The sequence below is a fragment of the Peromyscus maniculatus genome, chromosome 12 (genome assembly GCF_049852395.1).
Source record: "Peromyscus maniculatus bairdii isolate BWxNUB_F1_BW_parent chromosome 12, HU_Pman_BW_mat_3.1, whole genome shotgun sequence".
Classification (NCBI taxonomy): Eukaryota; Metazoa; Chordata; class Mammalia; order Rodentia; family Cricetidae; genus Peromyscus; species Peromyscus maniculatus.
The window spans coordinates 65,852,261-65,872,407 of NC_134863.1; the positions used below are offsets into that span (position 1 = coordinate 65,852,261).

General features: G+C 40.6%; 1 protein-coding gene across 3 annotated transcripts in view; it reads right to left on the reverse strand.

Moving 5' to 3' along the window:
• The window catches only part of Nrip1 (nuclear receptor interacting protein 1), an 87,358-nt gene that overhangs the window by 25,313 nt on the left and 41,898 nt on the right, over window positions 1-20,147 (reverse strand). For 2 of the 3 annotated variants that reach the window (XM_016002142.3, XM_076549119.1), the window contains exon 3: window positions 18,746-18,865. The exons of the other annotated variant lie outside the window; for it this stretch is intronic. The gene's annotated coding sequence lies outside the window, so the exon portion shown is untranslated. The remainder of the gene's footprint in view (window positions 1-18,745; window positions 18,866-20,147) is intronic. 3 annotated transcript variants of the gene reach the window in all.

Below are 20,147 nucleotides of genomic sequence, written 5' to 3' on the forward strand. Positions count from 1 at the left end.
AAGTGAAATGGTTATTTTTAAGTACCGTGCTTTTATGTCCCACAGAATTAATAATTACTTCTTTTACAATCAGAATACTGTATGACGAAAAAGGAAAACATGATTTAAACTCTAACATTCCCATCCTCCTGCCTGTTGGAAGAGACCACCCAACTGCTATCCCACTGGGCATTTACTCTTATAAAGTCATATCACCCCTATTTTCTTTTAAAAAATAATAATAAAGATTACTCAAAATTACTTAATTGCTCAGAAATGTCTGCAATTAAAAGAAAAAAATAAAGAAAGAAGCCTCAAGTCTGTTAATTGAGCAGTACCTAAAGAAAGCAAAATCTACAATTTGAGCAAAACAGTCTTTCTCTATTCTCGCTGTTCATTTTTCCAGAATATTACTGTATTTTTGACTGAGACACATAATTCCCTGACATATGGGGATGTGCTCATTAGAAATTATGTACACACTTGATAAGTATCTTAATAAAAACAATACAAATAAAAATTCCATAACTGATAGAGACAAAATGTGCCCATTGGAGAGACTCATATTATTAATGAAGCCACAGACTTTATTTGAAGGTTATTTTAAGTATTGAGCAAATATTAATAGGTAAAATCAGTAAAAGCAATGTAAGTAAAGGGGGAAATTGCAGCAATAACTGTGAAGTTCCGGAACAGCTCTTATATGTGTGACAGAACAGTGACCTGGCCAAGCCCTCTGCAGTAAGTGCAAAAGAGTACAAAAAGCAAACCTCGGTGGAGACACGTCTGTCTTAAATGGGAACTATGCAAAGTCACCATCCCATACGTGATGCTCCACGACTAGTCTATGTCTTTCCAGCTAACCCTTATGGTCCCCAGGAGAGAGGCTGAAACAGCCCATTTTGCAGAGGGGGAAACTGCATTGGAGGTTAATTTGCTTGTGCACTTTGCCCAACTGTTGAACTAAAGGACCAGACCTGTAGATTTCTTTTCCACAATGGCATGGAGTGGAAAGGGTTAGAAACAGCTAAACTGCCAACCCTAGTAAGCTAATAACCATATCTGCGGTCATGTGACAGCCCAAATCCCCAACCACATGTCCAGTGCACACTGGTTTCCTCTGTGCCTCCATGCTTGGTTGATTTGGCTTCCTACGAGAATCTCTAACTCCTTGTTCATTTCTCCCCTGTAAATAAAACATAGTCATCAACCCAGACAGATGAAGGACTAACACACCCATAGCTAAATCAAGTTTTGTCAACTGCTCGAGCTAGAACTTCATTTGTGGACCTCCTCAGATTCCTCTCTGCAGGGACAGACCTGCAGACACCCACTCCACCCCGGCAGTCTAACCTCTCTGTGAGATTAGAGAGAGCACATTTCTTGGATTGGACAGCACAGTATTTAACTGGCTTTGAAAGCATCCATGTCTAGTAAGTGTTTCCTCCCTCAGCTCCGGCATGACTACACTACTAAGGAACACACTCTCCTAACATTTTAGGTATCCAGAGACTACACTGTGGTTGTGAATATACTATTCAGAAACTGATTACAGGTCTCTGTAAAATCTCCTTTAAAATTTTAATTTTTCTTTTTTTTGATTTTTGTTTTTTGAGACAGGGTTTCTCTGTGTAGCTTTGCGCCTTTCCTAGAACTCACTTGGTAGCCCAGGCTTGCCTCGAACTCACAGAGATCTGCCTGGCTCTGCCTCCCCAGTGCTGGGATTAAAGGCGTGCGCCACCACCGCCCAGCAAAACTTTATTTTTTCTTAGTGATACACAATATTTTGCCACCCATCCTTGGCATAAAGGTAATTCAGGTTTTATATTCGTAGTGTAGCACGAATCTTAAAAGGTCTTTTTAATAAAATCAAACCCAGAGCCAGGTGTTGGGGTTAAAGCTGGAATATCAGAGAAACAGAACAAGCCACAGCCACCTCACCTTGCCAATTCCTTAGCTGATCCTGTTTCCTCAGACTGGAAGCTTCTGAGTCCTCATCCAAATGGATCTCAGCTGAACTGCAGCTAGAAGCTTAAAAGCTTAACAGATTCTAGTTCCTGGTCCTCATGCCTTATATACCTTTCTGCTTCCTGCCATCACTTCCTGGAATTAAAGGTGTGTGTTGCCATGCCTGGCTGTTTCCAGTGTGGCTTTGAACTCACAGAGATCCGGATGGATCTCTGCCTCCAGAATGCTAGGATTAAAGGTGTGTGTGCCACCATGTTCTGGCCTCTATATCTAGTGGCTGTTCTGTTCTCTGACCCCAGATAAGTTTATTAGGGTGCACGATATTTTGGGGAACACAACAGCACCACACTTAGGAAGCAATTCATAATAGTATGTGGTATATATGCACAGCACACGCACACTCACACACACACACACACACACACACACACATATGCATATGTGCATGTATACTGCCATTTTCCTTTGATTTATATTCTAGTTATGCATAAACTAATTGTGGCTACAGGTATAAAACACAGTTGATATCATAAGACAGAAAGATAGCTTAAAGAAGCTAGGCGATGTATGTGTCAGGTCCACCCTTGGTACTAAGCTAAGTAACAAGCTATGTGAGGCCTGGTGTTCTCAAGGTTACTGAATTCTGACGCCAGTTTATATGTTCCTTGTGTCTATGATAAGAAACGAGAAAATAGGCTGGTCGGTAGTGGCACACACCTTTAATCCCAGCACTGGGGAGGCAGAGGGAGTTGGATCTCTGTGAGTTCGAGGCCAGCTTGGTCTACAGAGTGCATTCCAGAATAGCCACAGCTGTTACATAGAGAAACCCTGTATCAGAAAAACAAACAAACAAAAACCCAAGAAAATATAAAAATCAAACTTCTCTTTGGTATTTGCATTCTTCCATCCTTATTTTCCTTGGTTCTGGGGCTCAAGGAGCACTGGTCCACGCCCACATAGAGTTAAATGCCAAAAAAGAAAAAAAAATTGCTTTTTAGGTAGCTTTAGGAAGGTGTCATACACATAATGTTGTCCTTGTGAATAATTTTCATGTTATGGCTTCAATTAATCGTCATAACTAAATACTGACTTTCTTCCTAACTTAATTACCTAGGCCTCTTGGACTAAAGTAGGGGTATAACTTTCCCGAACTTTTAAAATAACTAGTTGACATTAGTTAACAGACATGTAAATTCACACATGAAACCACGAGAAAGTATTATAGCTTTAAAAGAACCCAGCTTTTAAAAATATTCAATATCACAATAGGTCAGCATATGAGCAGAAAAAAGGGCTCCAAGGATGCAATTGAAGAGGGCCTGCGTGAGGCTCAGTCAGACATCTGAACCAGGCCAAAGCAGCCAAAGACATGGTATTGTGGCTGGTTCTAAAAGAAAAATCCTGAATTCCCGCTTCCTCAATACCTACAATACGTTCAGAAGCGAACAGACACGACAAATTCACTTCTCTGGGCACAGTCCAAACTGACAACGGAAACAGACAAGAGGGAGGAGGTTTCACATGCAGTCTATCTTCTGTTGTTCAAGAACAATTTACTAAGCAGCTGTTATGTGCTGGGCAACACGTAAGCATCATGGAGACTCTGAGAAGCAAAACATAACCCTTGGTTCTCGATAAGAAACAAGAAAATATAAAAACCAAACCTGTTTTGGTATTCGTAGTCTTCCATGCCTATTTTCCTTGGTTAATTATTATGGTATATATGTTCATATATGCATGATTGTACATGCATATGTGTATATACATGCCTAGTATTTGCTTTTAAAGTGTGAAAAACCAACAACTCTTTTTTTTTGGTTTTTCGAGGCAGGGTTTCTCTGTGTAGCTTTGCGCCTTTCCTGGAACTCACTCTGTAGCCCAGGCTGGCCTTGAACTCACAGAGACCCACCTACCTCTGCCTCCTGAGTGCTGGGATTAAGGGTGTGTGCCACCACCACCCGGCTTTTTTTTTTTTTTCTTGTGTAGCCCAGGCTGGCCTTGAACTCGTGATCCTCCTGCCTCTGCCTCCTTCAGCAAATCCTACTGGCATGTGCCACCACAACCGGCAAAACCAACAGGTCTTAAGGGATATTTTGGGAACTCTGTTTAATAACTCTTGGCCTTCAGACAGACCATCTTCCAGCCATGTATGATGCCATCCCTCTATCTTTTTTGAAGTTATATTTTTTAAATTGGCTTATAATATAGCAGGTTTCCATGAGGTTTCATCCAACCTTTGGGTTAACCTTCCTCCTTGCCTGCCAACTCCACCCTCGGGCAGTCTTTGTCTTCAGCCCTGTTCCTATGGTGAGCCCACCAGGCTCCAATGAACAGATTCCAACCCATGGGAACAACTTGGGTCTCCAAAGAAAACAACAAGACAGAAAGAGTGGGCAGTGGGAACGGAGATGTGATGGTGAGCAAGGGTGGGAGGCGAGGGGAGAGCGTGGTGGGGAAAGAGGAACAAGAAATCATCACACACTCGTGGGAGACAGTCAAACAACACATCGAATACAAAGGAAAAGGTGTAAAAAGAGGTAGAACGTTCCAAAAATTCGTCAAAAACTTAAAGTAACTAAAACATGTAGAGCTAAAGCCAGGAAAGCCTTTTAACTTTTTTTTTTTTTTAATTCTGGAAAAGAAAACATTGCTTCTTTCTTCTGTACTTCTGTTTTCTCTCTTTTCTGACGTAAGACACCCACAGACTAGCCGCATTAAGATACCGTACTAAGACAGTTGATGGCTATATTCAATTTAAAATATACTTAATAATGCTAATTTCTCCATGTAATATAAAGGGATTTTTTTTTTTAATATATCATATCCTCGCCAGGCATCATGACCTAAAGTGGCTGATTTTTAATCACTGTTTTATGTCAGAATTTGTGTATTTGTGTTTGAGTTGAGCAAATGTGTGAAATGCTTCCCTATTCACCCATTTTCCTTAAAACTACACAGAACAAATGTAGATTACTGCCTAGAGCCTGTACCTGGAGGTCTTTATGAGGCTTAAAAGTTAGGATGCACAGAACAATCATGCATTCATTTACACGAAAGCAAAATCTAATCTACAGCATGCAAAGCAGTAGATTCATTTCAACAACATAGAAGTCAACAATGGACCAACTTTAATTCATCACTGCGCTAACAGACGCTGTTCTGCTCTGAGATCTAGTGCTCTCGGACTGTATACAGCAGACTGAGACATGGGTGAAGGAGGCAAAGGACACCCACAGTTCACATGTGGCAAGAGACTTGGACAAGAGGGATCACTTCTCTTCCCTCACAGGACAGACGTACACACAGCCAGAAATGCGGTGACCAGGTTTCATTAGCGCCTCAGAATGGCGAGGGTTCCAACTCCAACTGCAGATATGTGAGTCGGATTTAAAAATAGCACAACGTCCATTTAGTTCATATAGACAATCCCAAAATGCCCACTACAAGCCCCTATCTGAAAAGAATTCAGTTTTTTTTATCTGTTTGTTTTTAAAGCTCTCAGAAAGGAGATCACATAATTTCTTTTCCTACCACAGAAATCTAAGAATATAATGTCTATACAGAAGAACCATCGAAAGAAAAAACTAACACATTTCTTAATGTAGTTTAATACAACATAGCAGCTGTTTCTCTTCTTTTGAAAATGAAAAATCTCTTACTGATCCTCTGCTCTCCACTGGACCTTTAAGAATAGGATGTACTGAAAATAATTTCCTAAACTAATTATGTGCATAACAATTTCCATGATCCCTCCCACTTTGTAGTTAAAATCTCACAGAGTTAGCGTGAATCCTGTCTTTGCCTGACACATTTCGAGCAAAGAAACACATTAGTGCCTCAAGAATTGCCAGGGTTTCGCTATCAATCAGGTTACGTTCCCAGTGGCTGCCTTTTAGCAAAATTATCTTACTCGAATGAACTCACGGCTGAAGTAGTCACCCAAGCCGTAGCCTACGCCTCCTATACACTTTCATTCATTCCTTTCTTTTTTTTTTTTTTCCTTAGACTTATAGCTCGTGCCACAGAAAGAGCGCATGTTAAATATTCCTGGAGTGTCACAATATGTCATACAATCAAACAGATCACAGCCCTACCTTTCTTTCACAGCAGTAGTGCCAAGCACAGGTACACCGGAGCAATCAATTTGTTCTGCAGACAGTAAGGCTTTCATAGAATACTAATGCAAGAGCTCTTTGCTTTCTCCTTTGCCTTGGCTCCCCAATGCCCGGGTCCCGACCAATACAAGGAGGAGGGCGGTATGTCTTCTGCTGAGAAAACCACAACTACTAATCAAGTATACATGTACAAGGGCACAGGATTAAACCTCCACCAAGCCTGAGTCAGGGTTTGAGAAGAGCTCAACACATGCACAGCGCGGGCAAAATCAACACACACACACACACACACACACACACACACACACGCACGCACGCCATGAAAACACAGATGTGTCTACTTCTGTGAAATAATTCATCATATTTGATCATTCCTCAGTTTTTAATCTCAGGGGGATAAAATTTCCCACTGTTCAGCTGAGGGCTTCTACCTAACAGCATCCAAAGCAATTGTTTTTCCACTGAAGAGAATCATTCTGTTAAAATGCTTCCTGTTTATAAAAATGAGACATTCTTACAAATTGTGCTATCCACTACATAACTCACAGATACAACTTTCAAGCATTATGATAGGGTTAATAGATTCAGCATGGATTCTTCTGATTTTCACACTTAAAATGAAATAGCTCAAACCTACTTCAAAAAGAACATGTGCCTTAATAATAACAATGAAAAAAATTCCATTTATCTTGAAGCTATTACACTAAGTCTAAATCTATACTATTTAAAAAATATTTTCAGTTCTCAGAAATGGTTTCAAGAGTATCTGTAACACTGTATAATTTGGAGGCACAGTAGTGTATTTGATCTCTAAAATCTAGCGTTTTAAGGCTCTTTTTAATTAGGCATTTTCATTTGGCTTATTTTTCTTTTCTTCACCACACAAAAGGTATGCCAGTCATTGGGTAGGGCGATGACAGAAGTTGTTAAATACTTTTATAACAACACACATTACCTCATTTTAATTTGTCTGCCTTAATGTTTGAATACCTTGAAAAGTCCTGATATTCAAAGGGCTGCAAACTAAGCTGTAATTAAGAACAGAATAGAAAGCTCCATAGAACTGCACAAACTTCATTAGGAAGCTTCCTCAACCAGGTCTATTTCCATATAAACAAATGCTCTACCATTGTTAAAATACTGCTTATCTTATTCTGTATTCTTCCTTTCTGGCTCTGCATTCTTTTCTTAAAAAAAAAAAATAGTAGCAACAATTAAGAAATACTAAGGAATTCAGTAAAGTATTGCAGTATTGCTTAATCAATACCGATAGCTTTGTCCTTGACATGCTGACCATGTCATCAGGCTACTGTCATGTGATATCATGTCATTTCTCCACCTGGCTCCTGACCTTGTCCTCCAAATGACCTAAAGCTTCCCTCAAGTAGCAGGAGGCCCCTCCCCGCTGTCTCAGCAAGGTCGACTGGGTCAGCTTGTCCTCATCTATAATCCACCACCATTTGTCAGCAGGGAGGCTGGAGGAGGCAGGCTTGCTACAAGGGGAGAATGCCCAATTAGGCAGCTGTCACACAAAGCATAGGCTGCAAAATTATCCCCTGTCAAAAGGAAGAGCAGCTGCGGGGGCCAATTAGAGCCACCTTTCAACCCTTTAGGTACTGGGAACTACACAGAAGTAAATGAAGAACAATTAGCAATAACAAATCGATGAATTAGGACAGTAAATTAGAAATGACGAGCAGGTGAGCTGGGGTCATAGATGACATTTAGGGCATAGGAGACTCCAGGCAAGGGCAAGACTCACCGAATCACCCCGCGTCCTTGCATACAGATTCCCTTCCAATATGTCTTTTGGCAAACCTGAAATCCTTTAAGATCTCCACACCTAAAAACATGTGTCTTGATGTGTGGGTCCTTTTTTTTTTCATGGACTCAAACCAATGTTTCTTGACAGGAAGGAAATCCTTCGGAATATCAGGTCTAATGAATTCCAGGTAGTCCTTATGCAAGCTACCACGTTATCCACTCAAACCTAAAAATTGTAAGTGTGGCCCACAAAATCAAAACTATCTGTTAAAATAGTCAAGCTGATCGCTTTACCTAGTTGGCTGGATTTCACTTCAGTCCTATTTGCAGAAAAACATCAATTTGGGGGAAGCAATGGGGTCTGAATTCCAAGGAAACTGTTCAGCTAATATCATAAAATTGAAATAAAATTTCTCTACCCAAATGTAATTTTCACAAGAGAAAATAACTATTTTAAAATATATATATATATACATATACATATATATGTATATATACACACATAACCTATAACACACACATATATATGTATATATATATATACACACACACATAACCTATAACACATATATACACACATAACCTATAAAGATAACAACAGTAACATTATTCTCTTTCATTATTGGGTCTCAATACTATACCAGTCATGCACGAAATCTTAAGTAGAAGAAACCAACTCTCCTGGCCTCTACCCCACTGAATACTGGTTAGTTTGCACTAGCCCACAACAGAAGGGGAGCCAGGCAGAGTACCAATGCCTAGTGGAAAGGTAACCCAGCAAGGCTGCTGAGTATTAATGGACATGGTGGCAATAGCCTTAATATGTCAACTGCGCTCAGGAACAAATTTTGTGAAGCCCATTTCAAATGCACTTCAGTTCTTTGAAACTTGAAAAACCTGAATGATATGGACTGGTGATTTTAAAGAAACAGAGGCTAAAATGCTTAGCAAGCCACCTAAACCGGAACTGGGTAATGTCAGGAGGAGAAAGGAAGGTGACCTTTACTTCCCTCCCTCCAGGACAGCTGCCAGGGAAAAGAGTGCATCAGGATTCCCTAGTTCTTCCTCAGGTCAGCTGAGAACATTTCCAGGACATAAGTGCCATGGAGAGAAAACTCAATTCAAAGTTTATCTCTGGATTAGATTGACAAATGATGTTTTGCCTCAAAAAAAAAAAAAAGCCAAAAAACTAGACATTAATGCAAACTTACTTTATTTTAGAATGTAACCCTGAAATGTCAGACATGAAGCATGCAAAAAAGAAAGAGCAAGTAGTCAGGGAGGAAGGAGTTAATGCCTTTAGAATTCAGTTTCCATCATACATGGGTGACTATCTCTTTAAATAATTTAAATCCTTTCCATCAACTACAAAGCTGTTTTGAAGCCATTTAGCTTTGTTCTTTACATGTGTTCTAATTAAGAAATGACCTTGTCATCACACACACCAGAAATCCGGGATTATTTCCTACAGCAAAAATTCATAAAGCCCCCCAAAAAAGAAAAGAGGGAAGAGGGGAGGGAACAGACTTCTTTCCCAGTTCCTCACTAAGGAAGTTTTTGGTTGGCTGAATGCTGAGGCAGTTTCACCGCATAATTTTTTTTTCTGTTGTTGTTGAATGTCACAGGGCGGGTTAGTGTGACCTTGAGCCGCATCAGCAACCCAGCAAGGGTCGAGATGCCTGCAGGCACCCTTGTACTGGATTTGCAAGACAAAAACCTTCAAACTGGCTGAAGGACATCTTAAATCTCTTCAAAGGTTTCCCGAACTAATCTGGGCTGCTCTTAGCAGGATCAGTGCCAGTGTGAGAAGCAAAATTAAAAACAAGGTCTTTGACAGGATGTTGTCTCTTCTTAACCCTTCCAGAGCAGAACAGAAGGAGGAACAGGCATTCTGGAGAGAGGGCTCACCTAGGAGCATTCTTTCATAACAAATTATGTAAGCAAGAAATCAGAAAAAGGATGGGGCAACCATTAGTCCTCTAAGGTAAACAGTCCTTCCATTTTGCTTACAATGAATTCAAGTTGGATATTTTTGTTGGGGAGACATACGTAAGTGCCATAGAGCTAAACCTTAAAACTACAGTTACATCTTTCAGATTTGTAGCACAATGACAAGCTACGTCTATGGAAATCATCCCATTGACATTAATCCAGCAGTTTCAGGCTTTGAAAAAATAAGCTTTGGGCTGGTTAAACCACGGACTTCATGCCATGGCGAATATCTTGCTAAAATGACAATTAAATATGGTATCATGTAATCAGGGACAGATACGCTGGGAAGGACCATCAGCACACTGAGAGTGGCCATGAGAATAACATGGGGAAGCCCAGTCCTGTGTGTTGTGAGAGGTAAACACGCCATTTTCGTCACTGTTTTCAGAATCTCCATGCACAGGCCCAGAGAGAAGATAACGGCAGTCAAGGCTTGCCCTGGCTAGAGTGCGCCTCCCCCAGTGTGTTAGAAACCGCACCCTCAATTTCATCCACTAATGGTACTAAGCAGATGGAGCCTTCTCTGCTGAAGGAATGAGGATTAAATGATGTCATGAAGGCCAGGCCCCATCAAGGGAGGCTTTTCTCGCCTCATGAGATGCCCTCTGCTATCTTAGGATGTACCAAGAAGCCTTCACCAGATGCCAAGCAAAAGTCAGCGTAATGCTCTGAGAACGCTCGACCGGTCTATAGCACCCTGAGACACACTCATTCCTCCTCCATTCCTCAGCCTTGGGTATTCTGTTGGAGCAACAGAAAACAGACTAAAAGAGGAGGGTCTTTCCTAGGCAATGCCTTCGTGTTTTAATTTAGCAGCTATAGCAGGCAAGTTGTGAAATCATTATTCAAAAACTAAAACAAAAAGAGGATTAAAAAAAAAATAGTCCTAGAACTCTGAATGCAATGGAGTGGAATAAACTGGGCACTGTCGTCGCCAGACAGGGAGATGGCGAAGCAGCTAAAGGAGCGTGTTGATTCCTGGTAAAGGCTCCTTGAGTCTGGTTCCTGGAACCTAAGTAAAGAGAATGAGAGAGAACGGAGTTGTCCTCCGACCTGCACATGTACCCTATGGCATGTGCACACTCCGTCCCCACAATTCACAAAAAAAGAGTAGCTAGTATAAGGCTTGGTATTTATGAGGGCCCAAGAGGTTGTAAATGATTCCCTTTTTAAAAAAACAGAATAAATAAGTTCGAGATTCTGCTGGAATCTCAACTACATTTTCATTCACTTGAATTCAGGTATGTGGTTTCAAAACATAGGGGGTGAGGGCTGTGGCACCTAGTGAGTATGTACCAGGACTGTGCATTGCACATGCAAATCCTTTCATGGTTCTCCGTGCAAAAAGCCAGGGAGCATATGGTCCTAAGCCGTAAGATGGAAGCATGTAACGGGGCACTGAACACACAGAGTAGGGGTAAGCTCGGCTTTAGTTCTCGGGCTGTATGCAGATGGTGGGGAATGGTGGCTGAGGACAGGAGTAAGAGCGAACCCACCCGGAGAGAATGGCAACTCTTCTAGGCCACAGAGACGGACCTGAAGGCAGGGCAGGGCTGCTGTTAAACAGGAAGGGGTGACTGTCTATTGTGACTGCAGATTAAGTTAACAATGCCACCAGGACCAAGGACTTTGGAGTCAAGGCCATGCCAAGGAGCTCAAGCCTTTATCTGGTGGGAATGGAAGGTTTATAGGAAATGATATGATGAAATGACGTTTTAAAAACAAAGCAAACAAACTACAGAAACTGTGCGGTTGTGGATGGCTTAGAGAAGCTGCGGTCGACCAGTTGGTGCAGAGAAGAAATCACAGTCAAATGAAGGTGTGGGCAGCCAAGCTACACACATCTGGGAAAATAATGCAACCAGCACCGAATATTTAGGAAGCAATCTGTGTCACAGACAGTTACAAAGTAGATATTATTTAACAGGAGAGGATGAAAGCAAAATAATTACTAGATTTCTAGCAAAGGTGTATGAAATATTGTGTTGATATGATCTGTATGAAATTTCAAGAAAAACCAACACTTTGGTAGAAGTAAGAATTTAAATTACGAGCCGGGCGGTGGTGGCGCACGCCTTTAATCCCAGCACTCGGGAGGCAGAGCCAGGTGGATCTCTGTGAGTTCGAGGCCAGTCTGGGCTACCAAGTGAGTTCCAGGAAAGGCGCAAAGCTACACAGAGAAACCCTGTCTCGGAAAATAAAAAAAGAATTTAAATTACAAATTGTGTGTAATTCAAACACAACCTTTATTACTAGGCAAAGGTTTTGCTTATTATAAAAGCAGTGTATACCATTTTATAACAATGTGAAGGCATATTTCTGTTTTCCTTTCTTTTTGTTTTGTTTATCTGAGAAAAGGTCTTACATCCTACACAGTCTGGGCTGGCCTTGAACTCATCATTCTACCTGCTGAAGCCGCTGAAGTACCGTGATTATAGGAATGTGCCACTGTGCCCAGCTTAAAGGCATATTCCTCTGGCTATGAGTGAGCACGTGGAGTAGAGATCTGGTTTAATTTATTAAACAGTTTCTAGGGCTAAGGGTTTTTTTTTTTTTCAACACTAATGAGGAAAAAAAAAACTTCCTTGGTAAACATTTACTGAGGGCCTACTATGTTTAGAACAAAAGATTAAAAGACTAAAAGACTCCCAATATTCTGCGGGCTTCATGCTGTGCCTTGAGATTATCACTGGTGATCATGCTAAGTCCCCAGATTCCTGCTCCCATCATGATGACATCACTGTACAATAGGAGACTATGAGCTGTTAGGAAATCCAGTGTCTGATGAGTAGCCATTTTGGGATTACCATCCAGCTGCAAGGTACACGAGGCTGCATTCCCAGAACTCTCGGGAAGACCCAGTACTCAGGGACTGGAAGAGTCGTTAAATACTCTAGAGACTGATTGTCCTGCTAAGACCTCAGAAAGAATTTAACAGAGTATCAGCCAAGGTAAGAGAGCAGGGAGTGAGAAGAAGAAAAAAAAAAAAAAACCAACCAGGAGTCACTGGGGCCAAAGGAGTATCTGCCAGAGAGCCAAAAAGAGCCAGCATCAGGGGTCAGGCTGAGGCCAGAGGAAGGGAAGGACACACAGAGGAGAGGAGAATGGAAGACTTGAAGGAGAGCCTACCACCGTCCCAAAGGAAGATGCCGACTTCATCGTAAGACTTTATTAATGACCCAACTTCCACTGGAGAAGGACGTGGAGTTTCAGAAGTCATAAAAAGGGACAGCTCTTGAAAGCCAGGGTTACTGACAGTGCATGACTAGGAATGACCTTATGAGTATCCACAAATAAAATGACTTCTCCTTGAGTAAGCATCTCTGTCTTACGACTGCCCAGCTGACACTGGTACTAGGTTCCAGCACATTCTATGTCTAGACATTAATAGAAGAGTGGGTAACATGATGAACTCTGTTGAAGTTAAGGAAAAAACTAACAACTCTAAAACACAGAAGTTAGGTTACATTAGGAAAGATGGATAGAACACTCCGCTAGAAATTCAGAAAGTGAATTTCCATAACAGTGGTCTCAGAATATGGGCCAGCGAAGCTCAAGAGTCCTTATTCAGAATGCACAAGAGTCAGGAGGACTACCTTCATGGTACTAAAATGCTATGTGCTTTGGTGCATCATTCTGGTGCGCCATGTGTGTACATGGTGCCATTCAGAAGTCACGTGCCATCATTTTAATGACAAATGAAATGCATCTTGGAGGATTTTTGCATGTCAAAATTTCTCTCAGTTAAAATTTCTCATATGGTACCTAACAGGGCTTATGGCTGACCTAGACAAAAACTTACCTGGGTCCTCAACAGATTAAGAATATAATGTAGCCTTGAGAAGTCTGAGAAACACTGATGATATACGGGGACCAATGCCAAGAAGTGGTACTTTCACTGCCTTCACACAGAATATTTGTTTTCTAGTTGCCTGTAACTAGGACAGATAAAGGATGCCCTCAGATCGGGGTGTGGCTCGGTGGGAGAGCCCTTGCCTAAAATGCACGAATCCTTAGATAGGTTCGATTCCTGGTACTACAGAAGACAAAAGAAAAAAGAAGAGAAAGAAGGGGGGTATTCTCTCTGTTGAAATGTCCCCAAGACTTAGTTGAAAGAAAAGGATATTTGTTTTAAATGAGTAGAAGATGAGGGACGTTTCCCGTCTTCGCCGTCAGCACCATTGCGAATTTACCATACCATTAAGACTGTATTACCACACAGCTGATAAAGAAGCTGCCGTGTGGTAAGAACTGGGGCGGCAAGAATAACCCATGACAACCCTGTCCGCACCAGCTTCACGAGCTTTTCAGTCAACAACATACTGGGCCAACAGTTCAACAGAACATGGAGAAAATGGAGAAAGCTCTGAAGATAAATTCATGGCGCGAAGAGATGGAGAAAGAGAAGGGAAGTGTTTCTAAGAGGTGTTTCTACAGAGGTGGCGTGTGAGCTGGCTTTGGGGACAATCAAGGGCTCTGGCAACTGGAACGCTTTAGGGAGTGGAAGGGTCCTGAGAACAAGAAAGGAAGAGATGGGTACACATAACCCAGCACACTCAAGAAACATCGTTACCTCCTCAAAGACCAGAACTTGCTGGTAATTAGGAACCTGCACACTAATATGATATCCTTGGGCCTGGTGAAAGATTTGGACAAACAGCCTTTTGCTTAATTTCCTCTGACACATGAGAAGCCTTTGAAAACCAGAGTGTGTGCCCCCGTAGCACTAAAATGACCTGCAAGCATAAGGGAAACTGGGCCTTCACTGTGCACACACTGAAAAGCACCAGCCTGGAGGACAACTTGGTATGTATGGCAAGGGGAGTGTGGAGTCAGTGGCAACGTAGGAGGCAAGACTTCTCACCAAGTGTTGCTCAGGCCACTCCATGAAGGAGCCTTCTGTGTGGAAGCGCAAAGGGACCAACAGGACTTGAAAACGAGAGTTGAGTCTGATACCAAAATCAAAAAACCCTGCTGTTAGAAACATGCCAAGTTTGGATGGTCAAGAGTGAGGTAGTCAAGAAGATCCAATTAGCCAGCCAAATGAAAAAGACCAGGGTCTGTGCAAGACAGTGTGGGCTTCACAGCTGGTTCCGCATCATTGTTTTACTTACGTCATTTGAACCCATCACAGAACAGCAGAAATTCCAGGCCCATCAGGAAGTTTAGTACAGTAGGGATTTTCCTCCCCAATGACGTTAGTTTAATTATTCAGAAGAGTCAAGGAGAGGCCATTCTTTACAGACATCAAATTTAGAAGAAATGTTAATTATGCTTTTCCCATTGTAGTGGTAAGTCAGGAGTAATTAAGGAAGCCTTGTTATTTTTCTAGGATCGTTAAGCTGGGAGAATGGCTCAAGTATTAACTGTCTAGAAAACACAACACAAATAAATTGGAGTTGGGGGGAAATCTGGTGGTTAAGACATTGGGGCAAGGACCTCAGGAAAGAGTAAAGGTTAAGCCTCTGCAGTAAGATGGCTGGCTGTGAGGAAGGGAATTAGAAGGAGATGGGAGCAATGCTGGAAATTAACAACACCTCATTGGAGCCAAGCATCTAGATCCTCTTACCAGGGTTGCCCATAGCCAGCGAAGCTCCAGTGAGGCAGCCAAACCGGCTGGTGGCAGCCAACTTGACTTATGGCAATTAATTCCAATTAAATTGACTGATCTGGGTTTTGCCTGGACCACATTCCTGCGGCCTTGTGTAGAAGTTGAAATGCCCTCCATAGGGTTATGTGCTAAGCAAAAGGCAATGCATTATTAGCGCTACACAGCCAAGGGTTTGCTTTCCAGTTTGAGGACCCTTGGCCTACCACAGTTAGCACAGGGTAAGGTGCGTCAAGACAAAGGCTTCTCCACAAAAGGTTTCTTATACCATATTTCTAGATTATTCTTTCTTATCATTAGCTATTATTGTTAATCTCTTATGCCAGCTCGCTTTAAATTAGACTTCATCACAGGTGTGCACAGTACCTAGGGAATTCTGTATTAATACCTGATGTCAGGCCTCCACTGGGGCTCTCTGGATCTGAAGGAGTACTACTCTTTCAGGAGTGTTGGCTTTTTAAAAAATCTTTCTTTCCATTTATTTAGTGTATGTGTGGGCACACACATGCCACCATTGTGTGCGTTAGGGACGATTTTCAGGAGTCAGTTCTCTCCTTCCACCGTGTGAGTCTGGGAGGTCGCACTCAGGTGTCCCAGACTCCATCCTTACGTACTGAGGTATCACTAGCCCCGGACGTGTTTTAGAAAGACATTTCCATGTATTTTTTCTGCTGACCCAAACAACCTGGCATCCCAATCTATCAGAACCAACTCAATCTCCGGCCATTTTTCTGTCATTAAACAAATCTCTTTCTCTGACATAAAAGTTGAATACTCAAAACACCGGCTGAAAGTCACCCACAATTTAATCAGACTACCAAGATTACAGAGTAGACAAATTTTCTTAGTGAAAAAGTCTATCATAGAAAGCATTTCCTTCTCTGGAAAAATTATTATGTTCAGATATTCAAGTCAAGTTGACTCACAGTCCGTCAATTAGCATTATCAATTCTACTCAAGATATTCACTTTTTGTTTAAGTGGTTTTTTTAAATATAAAAATAAGCTAATGAATAGTGGACAAAGAAAGTGAGTAGTGCTCAGTGTATAGAGTCCTATAAAATTCCCCTATTAAGGGTAAATTTCTTTTGTTAGTTACTACATAAGATGACTGTTTCTTGAAAGAGCTGAGCTAACAAATACGGATAAACTAGCATAGGACATTAAAAGCTCCATACACACTCCATGCTTTATATAGTTCTCAATAATTAATAAACTAATCATTACTTCAATCCTCTTCTTCATTAAAAAAGACATTACTGCCCTTAAAAGTATAACTGGTTTCAGTGTGGTTATATGATAAACTCTGAATTAAAAACACCATAAATATCTTTAACTTGTCAAACACTGGCCTACCAGATCTGAGGGTGACACTGTCCACTTATTGAAAGCCGGCTAATGACATTAGAAATCATGACCCAGCCATAACAAAGCTTACTTGACCATGGCTCTGGCGAACAAGTGTTCAAATATGTGTGTGTGTGTGTGTGTGTGTGTGTGTGTAATACACTATATATACATACATACATATATAGTATCTCAGACTGTGTAACCAAGGGTGATTTTGTACCCAGTCTCCTGCCTCTGCCTCCTATGTGCTGGTGTTACAGGTCTGGGTCTTGTGGTCCTGGTTTTTATGCAGTGTTAGGACAGAACCCAGGGCTTTGTGCTTGTATTTTATCAACCAAGCTACATCTCCAATCCTGATGAACACATTTTAGAAAATAAGAACCAGGCATATTCACCTTAAAAATCTTGACCCATGTTAAATGTCTATAAAAGATCTAGAGTAAATAAACAAAGAAATCACTACCAGTGATGTATTTTTGTATTTTCAAAGTTGTTCGCTGTTCTCAATGATCTTATTTTACTGAGAAGGAAACTCTACACTGAGAGTTTGCCCTCACCCACTTCTCTTGAGATAGGCTGTCTCACACCACTACCAGGTAGCCCAGTCTGGCCTGGAACTCAACACTGTCGTGTCTCAGCCTCCAGTGCCGGATTACAGGGCCACCAGAGCAGCTAAATATGCTGATTTTCTAAGAACTTCATATGGCCTGTAGGTTTATCTGCTCATCGTCAAGGTCCTGTTCAACTCGAAGTGACAGCAACTTCTGGTAACTCCGTAAACCAAGGGTGTTGGGCAAACACCGTCAAACTCATCACACCTGGGCGGGGTCCACCTTCTGGAATTCATCTGAATCAACTTAAAAGTTGAGAAAGGAGTTCCAAGTTTTCACCGCATAAACAGATTTCAGCGTGGGAACACAGAATGTTCATGAATGAAATAACCGTTGTTAATAAATAGAAACAGAGTTCATATAGTTGTAACTTAGAGGCACAGAATGTATAAAAATGTGAAAAATAACAAGTGACCAAATACTGCTAAATTCAGGCAGTTTTTGAAACAGAACATTTTAAGGATTTTCTTTATAAAATGACAAAAAAATATAAACATTAAGGAGACAATTAAGCTACCCTCACGGCTAGGTTTTCTGAACAGCAGTTGGCTCAAAATGACCACTCCTGTTTCCCAGGAGCATGTCAGTTAAAACAAGGTGAATCTGGGGGGAAGCTGCTACTTTTTCTGACCAGAGATTCAGTTCTCTAGCAGAAAGCAAACTCTTCCTGAAAACTTACAAACACAACAATGAATCCCTTTGCTTTTTCCTAGCTTGCACAGACTGCTGGAGCCCATGAATAAATCACATAAGGTCCAAGGCTGCACTTACACCAGAAAAATAGTATTGTTATTTCAACTGGAATTTCCTACTCACCCATCTCTCTTATTAACTCAAACCAAATATTTTATCATTTCTCAAAAATGCCTTATAGGAAGCAACCACTTTATACAGCCCCGAAAGTAATGACTGACCCACACTATGACATGCCCACAATAATTAAATATTTCTATTTTCGTTTCCAAACAATAATTAAATTTTTTGCATAAAATAGGATCGCTACTTCTGTTAATACCTTTACATTTTCTATGGGTTTGGATAAGAAATTAAATATCATCAACACAAGCACTATTTTCTCTTTTCAGTCCATCTGCACAGAAGTAATCTACCCGTTTCTAGTCACAACAATCTTGGTTTTTGGTTTTTCCTATGCACTTAACCTTTGATTCTTTACTGTACATTCCTGAGATTGGCTCTTACGTGTTTTCTTAAGTATACCGCCGAAAGAAATAAGTGATACAGACAAAACACAGAATACACGTCTGGTAACTGCAAGCTCATTCACAACTGCGAAAGAAATGTCCAAACACATTAAAGCCACAACGAGGAAGCCAAAGAATGGAGGGAGAGGATTCTCACCGTCTGTCTCCGGGCTGAGCCTCTGCTATGTGGAAAAGGAAGCTGAGAAGCTTGCTGAAAAGTAGCTCTGATGTCATCGGAGTCTTCAGATTCTCCCGGCCTCCTCAGTCAACTTCGTACCTTACCAAGAGGAAAAAGACACTTTGGCAACTTCTCCAGACCGGATTCAGGAATATTATTTTGTGACATTCAATACTTTTACCTCAGAATCTTTCTTTGTTCAAATTTAATGCACAAGGAGTCATTTGACAGGTAAATATAAATTTTTTTTATAAATATCAGCTTATTAAAGGAATGAAAAGGGTCCTTGCTATGGAGAAATACATTACCTTATTAGAAGAAGGGGCTATAACAAAATAAACCATAACAAAAGTGTGTTGTTGCTATAAAGTGCTTGTTAAATTATGTAAATTGCAAATTTCCTAGTGTTCTGACAAATTCATCCATTATGACCCACGCCATAATTCTATGTGCCCCTAAAGACATCTCCAAAAAAGAAAATATGAAAGAAAAATAACTGTAGGTTTTCTCACACTAAATTTCTTCAGTTTCAAAATATCAACAATTTAACTTTGCCAACACAATAATATCAGCTGTATTACACTTGTACAAAGTCAGTAGAGCAAAGTTAGAACCAGGTTTGGTATTAACAGCGTCAAATGGAAAAACAAAAACAAACAAAGAAAAACACAATGCCAGTTGAGTTAACTCTGGCAAGTCCATGCAGCTGCAGAACCCAGCACTACTATATCATTGGTATAACAATAATGAACAGAGAAATTACCTTGAAGCAGAAACTAGATAAACGCAAGCTTGCTGAGTGTAGCTCCATTTGCATACAATCCCAGACAATGTAAATTAACCTACTACGGAAAAAATGAGATCAACGGGGTTTCCTGGGACAGCGGAGTACACCGGGAGGGAACTGAACAGGTGCTCTCTTAAACTGTGGTGACAGGCTCATTTTGACTGGAAATGCCAAAAAACGTTTTATGTCCCTTAATTGGCAATTGCAAGCCTAAGATTTACCCTATTTTAGAAGAAAATAAAGAACATGGAGGGTATGTAAAAATATTTAGCAAAAAAGAATGATTATTATATATATTGTTTCTAACAGCAAAAATTAGAAAAAGCTGTTGTATGTCAAAATTTTTAAAAAGCTGAAAGTAGTTCACAATCTATTACACCATTAGATAGTATATACAATACAGTATCTTATATAGAGTATTATATAAAAAAATTGAATTATACTGAATATTTATTAAGGATTAAAGAAACAATCCTATGTTTAGCATAAATAGACTTTTGCATTAAAACTGTTCAAAAATAAAGGCATCCTTCCTGCATTCAAAAATAGTATTTTTTTCCTTTGTGCTGATATATATTTTGTAATTTTCTTCAA